Raw genomic sequence first — 9,684 nt, forward strand, 5'->3', positions numbered from 1 at the left:
AGCTACAGGCGCCCCCCCAGGCACTGGCAGTGGACAGGGCACTGGTGGACCTCCAGGAACAGGTGCTCCACCGGGAACCAATGGTCAATCAGGTACAGGCGGACCGCCAGGAACGGGTGGACCACCAGGTTCAGGCGGACCCCCTGGGACGAGTGGTCCACAAGAAACAGGCAGTCCCCCTGGTTTTGAAGGCCCCCCAGGGACAGGAGGCTCCACAGCAACAGCAGGACCTCCGGGAACTGGCGGCCCACCAGGGACAAGTGGGCAACCAGGCACAGGAGGGCCACCGGGAACGGGCGGGCCACCAGGCAGTGGAGGAATTGACGGCACAAATGGTCCTCCAGGCACGGGAGGACCACCAGGAACAGGTGCTCACCCGGGAACAGGTGGCCCTCCTGGCACTGATGGGCCGTCAGGCACGGGAGGACCGCCGGGTCTAGATGGGCCTTCTGGCACATCCGGGCCTCCCGGGACTAGAGGGCCTGCAGGGACAGGTGGACCTCCAGGGCCGAGTGGTCCTCCAGGAAGAGACGGACCACGTGGGTATAGTGCCCCACCTGGCACCAGTGGGCCTATGGGAACAGGTGGACCACCAGGTAAAGGGGGACCTCTGGGATTGAGTGGGACAGGCGGTCCGCGAGGAACTGCCGGACTGAAAGGTTAGTTCTAGACACATGTATTTATTATCTGTGCATGTACATTATGTGCTTTAACCCACCTATTCACTCATTATTACCAAGGTATACTTCATATTAAGACATCTGTCTTCATTTTAAATACACGAAGGCCTCATAATTTTAATATTACGTCCTAAAATTTTGACGTTTTACAGACTTGTCAGGAATCTTTGGTAAACAAGACGAGACAGAACCAGAGTCAAGGCAACAGAACACAGTTTAACCAATATTAATAAAAACTCATTAAACGGTGGTAACTTCATGATTACCGAGCAATAATTCTACATACACATAGCTTAATTGCGTGGAATTCATTTTTGTCAAAAAAGATGTCCGTAGGCTTTTTTTAAATAAAATACATACAACTCATCATTACTATTTGTTATAAAGTAACCCTTACGAAGAAGCCCACTTTCATATAGGATCTTATAAGATCTTATAGGATCCTACAGTATAACATTTTTCGTTAGGAAAGTACCTGTATTTTATATATTCTATATTACTTTTTTTATTACCATAAGGGTGTTTATCACTTCTTTTTTACAGGCCAGAGCGGAACACAAGGTCCACCTGGCGACGTTAAAGGACTAAAAGGAGACAAAGGAGTGCAAGGATTCCAAGGAAATTTTGGCAACAAGGGCGAGGCTGGTATGGTTGGTATGAAGGGGGAGAAAGGAAATAAAGGATTACCCGCCAGAGGAATGAAAGGACAGAAAGGCGACTCCATGGTTATGATTCGGGTGCGGCAGCAAACTACAGTCCCTCAAACTACCTTCACTAATGGTGCTGTCTTCATTGGAACGGCGTCCACAGGTTTTAGAACCGATGCTGGAGTCACCGGTGCCGATTTGCCTTCGGATTCTTTCGTTAGCTTGTTGGCATCTATTGGAATGGAAACAGTCGGTATGATCTACGATTTTCTTTACTGATTCATTCAATCATTTATGTTTTGTCTATTAATTGCAATTGCGGAATTTCATAGAAGATACGTTTGGTGTCATAATGGTTTATAATAATGTCAAAACTTAAGACTTTACAATATTTTTTACGTTAGCTTTCAGTTTTGATGGTTTACAAAGGAATAATAATGAAAATTTTGTTTTGCTTTATGAATTCCGGATTGAATGCTTATTATATATATATATATATATATATACTTTTTTATTTTTTTGAATTTATTTCTTTTACTTCATGCAGAATCTGATGGGGCGATATTGGAAGAAAACCTGTATGCAGCAGAATTCCGAATGATGATACTTGGTACGATAATAGCCCTCGTGGCTGTTGGCACTGGAGCCATCTACGTGGTATACTTTCGCCAGCGACGCAGAGAGAAATTCCTTATAGCTGCTCTGAGACGAAGATTATCAACCATTTGATGCCAGTGTAGTGTTGGATTCTATTGGACTGCGACAGACTTAGCAGCTAAAGACGTGTTCCATGGTGTTTTTTTCTCCGGCAAAATTATTGATCACTCAGAGGCTTGAGTTTAGTGATTTATAAAGGCGAACTATGTTCTGAGAATGGTGTAAATCCAAGACTCATTTAATGATAACTGTTGTTTGATGTTTTTTCCCCTTCTTCTGCTTAAGGGTATATATAAAAAATAAATTAGAAAACAATTCATTTGCTGCTGGGACAATACCCTACAAAACAGAATTGTTACCCTTGTTGAAGGCAGCAGCGCCGTCTACTTATGCATATTTCAGAACCCAACTAGATAAGATATCCCTCTTCCTACATGGCCATAAAACACTAACATCTGGACAAAACGACAAGATTTTCGAAATAGTGTCAGATTTCTTAATCAAAAATGTCTGAATCTTCTTCCATTTCTGTTCTGGCGCCTACCACTCTCTCCTGATGGCCCATTGCCCCCCCCCCCCCCATAATTACCTTTCCCCCATGCCCTGTCCCTCACTCCCCTCTAATGCCATTCATGTCCTCGTCACCGTCTTTTTCTTGAATATTATTATTATTATTATTATTATTATTATTATTATTATTATTAAATTTCAAAGGTGAGCATATAATGTCTAGGCGAATTGCCACCTTTATTTATACTGTATCAATATTTAACCCTCTTGAGAATAAAGATGTTAAAAAAAAAAAAAAAGCGCCGTCTACACATGTCAATAGATAATTACAGGGAGCGGTAAACACACACTAATAGACACGTGACTTTTAACGAGCACACCCTAATGCTAAATGTGTGTAATTTTGGTGACATTTGGTGGTGTCTTTTCAATTTAATGGGCATTTCTTTATCTCTGTAGAAATGACAGTGAAACGTCGTATTAGAGGGGGTACATTTAATAAATGTAAATAAATGGTATTAAATATTGATATCTTCACCGCTAGTTTGTATTTTCTTTACCACTAATCATGTAAGTTATGGCATCTGGAATGAAAATCACCATCCATAGCAATTTACTCCTGTGATGTGATCATTTATAAATAAAATCACATGAAACTGGCGGTGGGACAACCTTTTTGACCAATGCTGTATAATATCAACACACTTTCCGGTAATAGCAAAAACTGAGGCTGCTTTCCAGTTTGGTTCATTAATAAGGATATTGCTTGATAATCAGCCAGAATCTGCTACCTCCTACTGCTGGAGTGATCCCTGTGAATCGGGGAGTAACACCAACACTTCACCAGAAATTGGAAATGGCCGCATGCCTGCTATACATACAAAATAAGATTTCATACACATTACCTCACATATGTTGGGCGCCAATACACCCAATAACTGATCGCCAATCGTATAACATTTGCAGGAACCGTTATATACATCGTTGTGATAACCACATTAGGGCATTACGGAGTCCTGAGGGGGGCATTTGACACGTTAACGCCCTCCTTAGATCCCATTATTTGTATACTGTATACAGGGCCGTAGCCTCCGGGGGGCAGGGGGGCAGTTGCCCCCCCCACCCCCCCCACCCCCCAACCCCCACTCCACCCCACCCCCGGGATTTGAGGTGCAAAAAAAATAATCGCAATTTCTGACTTCTGATTGAGCAATAAATAACAGTAAAAATTCACCAGAATGCAGTATTATACATACAGTTTTTAAAAATTTTCCACACCGTGGGTTGGGGACACCCCCTCCCACACCCTTCCCCCTCGGGGGCTTCGCCCCCTCGTGGCCGCTTACTGCCTCCCCCCCTGGCATTTTGCTCAGGCTACGGCCCTGATGTATATAGTACCTCTTTCATTTTAATGATAAATTAAAGTGACTTTATAGTCTTTTAACTTTGATAAAACGAGATCAGGCGATTTTGCAACTCGTGTCCACTCTTTACGATAAGAAAAAACAAATATTTTTTATCAGTCATTTAACATATGAAAGTTACAATATCAAAAATCCGTTATCCCGCAAAAACGCCGCTGTGTTAAAGAAACTTTTAAAAAAGTAAGAGTCTGAAGAGTTATATACGTTTGAAATTTTGTATTTATCTGTCTCAGACTATGTCCGTTCTATCTTGGTCTCGGCGACCTGAATATAGCGTAATATATACAGTAAGTGGGTCAAAATCTGGGGCGAGTATACAGGGGGGTATACTTTATTACACACATGAACATGTCTGAAAAGAAAAAATAAATAGATAAAAAAATTATAACATAAACATATTGAGTTTTCTTTGTCATACGTACTAGTTCCAGTGAATTAACGAGATTTCATGAAATCATACAGGCAAACATGGACAAAATTTGTGGATCTGGTTATCATTCCACTCATTCCACTCTGCTCTTTGAGCAACTTCATTTTCTAATTAATTACATTCTGCAGGAAGAACTCTGAGTGATCTATGCAGCTAGTACAAAAAAATCATTCTATAAAATTTCTTTGAGATAAACAATAAGAAGATATATATTATTAAGTTGATGAATTAAGAGGAGTCTACAGTCATTAAATTTGCGACAGGAACACATTAAATTTACAATACAAATGTCTCTTCACATGGGAGTTACGTAATACTCATGTGCACAATCACTTGTTAAAAGCTTAAATTAACTTACAAACTAACTTAAATTGTCATATCAGATAAACAGCTTTAAATTAACTTGCAAATTATAAACTTGATATTTAATCAATTAATTTTATACCTACACGACGTTGTGAATTCTACGATGCGTGCTACCATCTCGGTTCTTTTTCTCTTTAACGTGAATTATTGTGTTAGCTGAGATGCACTGGTGGCGAATTCTAGCTGCAACAGAGGGATTCTCTGTCACGCTACACCGGCCTTTGCAAAGTAGACTCAGCCGGTGACAGTAAAGTAAAAAGTAAACCACCTGGTTCTTATACATGTATACCACACGCATTACATTTAGTTTACGTACTTTTTGGCCAATCCCGCTTAACAGAAAGCCGCTTCATTCCCTAAGCATCTCTCGCCTCCACACGCGCCATTAAAAGGGTTAAATCTCAGCTTCTAGCTATAACTGCAAGGCCCATCCAGCGACTGCGCGTGTGGAGGCGGGGAGACCATCAGGGAATCAGTCGGTATTGCTCGGTAGTGCATCGGCCATATTTGATCAGCGGATCTCCTAGTCCGAGGATCGTCTGTTCTGAATGCGTTCTTTCATTGGCAGGCCACGTGGTCTCTACTGCTTTGATGTTTCAAGAAAATGGACAGAATGTACCTCTTCTGAAGAGCTGCTTTATCTCCGGCTGGGGTCAAACTCACGAGGCAGACACTGTTACCCCGAGACCTCACGGTTACCCTTTGACACGCCGGGTGTGTGCAGGTGGGTTGGTACATAAAAAAAAAACTGATTCCAAGTGAAATTATCGTTCTACGCACATGTGAATCTAACTCTGCAGGCATTCCCGTTGAGTTCAATTACCAGATCACGTTTAACAGATGAACACGCGTCCTTCTGGCGTTGAGTGAATACAGTAATGCTGGCTACCAAACGAGTACGTTGGAAACAATAGGATGTGCTCTAATCTGATTGCATTCAGCGAGAGTCCCAGCAGAGTTGAATCGATCTACGTAGAACGATAGTCTCATTGGAAATGTGTCCGCCAGGATAAGGTTGCAATATATACCAATGGCCAAGTCATTTTACAAGTTGCATCGTTAAAGAAGCAGGTAAGAAGACGTGAGATATACCTGTAAAGAAAAATGTTGACAAAAGTATCAAAGTATTCGACTCTGTGTTTAGCTATCCAAGTAACGCTTGTAATGACTGTTGTTAGAGATTATTGCAGTAAATACTATAGATGTTCACTAGTCTGTTGTGTTAGATGAGATCTCCAGAGATCATAGGAGAGCAGAATGAAGTATATTGCTTACTACATATGGACTTGTTATTTGATGGCGGAATCCAAGAACATCCTGAAAAACATCACATTGGCAACGAGAAATTATGAACGAGGAAGAACCTCAAGCAGTGGATTTGACTCATATACCAGTTTTTCCACCATTCTACATCAGAAAGGAGCCTAATGCTGTTTTTAAAAGATGAGGGAAGAGGAAGGAAAGGTTTGAAAATCTAATGGTTGCATTGAACATCAAAAACTCACAACAAAAGAGGGCCATACTTTTACATTTCGCTGGCGAATACTTTTTGAATGTTTTATAGAATCTGTCAGACACAACGGCATCATATAAGGTTGCTGTAGCTGCTTTTGGACAGTACGTAAGACTTCATTATAATCCCGAATTTGAATTTTTCAAAGCACTTAACAAAAAGCACTAAAGAAGCACTAACAAGAAGGTAGTGAAATAATTTATGCGTACCATATCAGGTTAAGACAACTAGGGGTCAACTGTGGTTTTGAGAACTAGGACAGATATATTAAGTCGCAAATTACTCAGGGATGTGTATCTCATTGGTTGATTAGTAAAGCTCTCATTTAGCAGACTCTCACACTGAATTACTTGCCAACACATGCTAGAGCCTTAAAACTATCAGGGCACAGGTCGCATGTTATGGAGGGCGATTCCAGTCCAACCACAGTCTATAACGTGAAAAAGTCAGCCCAAGCATTACCCAAACAACAGAAGCCAAGACATAACAAATCCAAAACGCAGCCAAAACATGGTTCCAGAGAGTGTCGGTTCTGCGCTGGAGAGTACCCACACAACGGAGTTTGTCCTGCCAAGGGGAATATCTGCAAAAAGTGTAACAAGTTGAACCATTGCCCAATCAAGTGCAGAAGCAAAGAAACCAAAACAAAACATGTTCAGGCTCATATCAGTACTATATATGATAATGAATGTAACAAGTATCTTCACAGTCTGTTCACTTTGAGCTAGATACTGGTGCGTCTGTCATGTTGATTGGTCAAGATTTGTATGAATCAAAGTTTAAAAAAATTACCCTTTACGTCAATCTGATTTGCACCTCACATCTTATTGCAGCAGTCCTTTCAGTAAATTGCGGGAAATTACAGTCACAGTACGTTACAATGACCAGTCTGTAGACCTACCATTAGCAGTGGTGAAGGGATATAAGCCTGCAACTGTTGAGGCAAAATTAGTTAGAGAAAATATTGGATCGGTCAAGCATCTTTTCTGTACAGAGTAACCCAAAGTTAAAGCGACTTCTGCCTCAATGCAAAGTTGTATTTGCTTCAATTCAAGGGTCAATCAAAGGTTTGAAGCGGATGTTTACATTCCTTAAGGTATAACTCCCATATTCAATAAAGCTTATAATGTAGCCTACCCACTGCAAGATAAGGTGGAATCTCAGCTGTTGGATGCAGTTGAGGAGGGTCATTATACCAAATTAGAAAGTACTAAATGGTCACTGTTATAAAACCATAAGGGGTTCTGACGTTGTGTGGTGATTATAAGGTCACACTGAATACAGTACTACATGTAGATAAAGAACCATATCCACTCCCAACTTTTCAGTCCATGCTTGCTTAAAATGCAAAAGGAAAATTCAGATCTAAGATAGATTTGCACCAAGCATTTTTCCAGTTGAAACTTAGTGAAAAATCAGAACAGTATCTCATGATTAACCCTTTGATTGGTTTGTTACGCCCAGGACGAATGTCGTATGGTATTACGACTGCGCAGCAGCAGTTCCAACTTGTTATAGAACAAGTTTTAGATGGTATGGAGGAGGCTGCTTGTTCAATTGATGATATACTCGTCACCACTGATACTGTGGAAAAACAGTACATGGCACTACAACGTGTGCTGCAGAGACTTCGTCACTTCAATATTCGTGCACGTTCGTCAAAGTGTAGTTTTATTTAAGCATCCCCAGAAATGCACTGCATGACGTCACGCTTAGCCCACTGCGCATGCGTGCACTTTAAATGAGTTGCTAGATTGCCATAGGAAAATGAAATGGTTCGCGATTCGTGGGTAATTCGTGATAATTGACAAACTAACGGCCTGATGCCGATAGACAGCAACGCTGTGCTATGCTTTAAGTAACTCCTGACCATATATCGCTAGGGTTTTTAAAAAAAATTCTGTTGTACACAGGTACTAAGAAGTTTGCCGTGTATGCCTAGCCTATCTCAGCAAAACGCACATATTTTCAGAAATAGTGATTTTAGACGGTAGATTCACTCAGAAACAAAGGCAAACTAATTCGTTGCCGATAGCACCAGCAGATAGCAACACCATACAGAGTCTGATTAAAAACTTTCATGGCAATTGAAGAACTTTTACCACTGAACATTGAAGTTCAAAAAAGCACTTGGCACAAATGTAAAACTGCCCAGTGCAAGGCCAAGAAGTCAATCAGTATTTTCAATCATATTATCAGATTCTACATAAATTGACCGACAATATCACCACTCAGTATTTAACTAATCTCTTAATCCAAAATTCCTATCATCATTTAATAATTATGCAAATTTCTTCTTTCAGATTGCTATTTATTTTAAATTTTAATGCTGCAACTTTTCCAAAATAATCTTGTAGTAAAGGGAAAATGCAAATAAGAAGAGGAAGACCAATTTTACCCACATTATTCAATTATTTGAATATAAAAAGAATAAGATCACGATTTAACAAATTAAAATAATCTTTCATGAACTCTTTCATGAATAACATAGTAAACAAAATTAAAGTTATAAATTAGTGGTAATGGCTTATTCTGGAATATATGACCTCTGCACATCATCAGTACCTGACTTGGTACAGTATAGTTACTACTTGGATACAGAGTTAGATTTAATAATGTAACAATAAGAACAATATATATTATAATAAACTTCTCTGCACATGTCAGACGCTTGTTACCATGAACTAACACTACTTGACAATGGGCTGAGCACTTTATCACAGAGTCTGTGTGCGATGCCATTGTTGTGCTGTGATTGGCTAGTTGAGTCAAGTGAAGTCCTACTGTAGCGCCCTCGCGTATCGCGTGAATGCTGCGCATTTCTGGCCATGAAAGCATTGATATTCTTGGTCATATCTGTCAAATCAGAAACTAACAGTACATATCTGATGTTATTCCAATTGTGCATGGGGATAGCCATGTTGTTGTTAAACAACCAGTTCGTAGATATCCTCAAAGGGAGTGCAAAACACCAGATAGAATAACTTATACTTTACTGGGAAATATTACTCTGCTTGAACATTTTCCAGAAACATTTCCTTACATGTAAGTTGACCAAGGACTGTTAAAGGACGTATAACTGTTTAGACTCTCAAGTGATAATTTAGAGTGCTTCAGGGTATTTGTAATATTTTAGTTTATTCTGTTTTCCTATTATATGAGTAAATAAAGCTGCAAAGTTTAGTCGTTTTGATGCACATCTCATAATGATTTTCTGTTTATGAAAGAGATATGTAGTAAATTCTATAGATGTGCACTAATTTGTAGTGTTATAGAAGAGCAGACTAAAGTATGGTGCTGACTACTTGTTATTTGATGGAAGAAACCAAGAACATCTTTACTGACATCACAATTGATGGACATCATCCATTGCTATGGGTGAAGATGGTCATCGTCCAGTGCCATGGGTGAAGATGGTCATCGTCCAGTGCCATGGGTGAAGATGGTCATCATCCAG

Source organism: Lingula anatina, chromosome 8 (genome assembly GCF_051362555.1).
Source record: "Lingula anatina isolate TDL-2025a chromosome 8, LinAna3.0, whole genome shotgun sequence".
NCBI lineage: Eukaryota > Metazoa > Brachiopoda > Lingulata > Lingulida > Lingulidae > Lingula > Lingula anatina.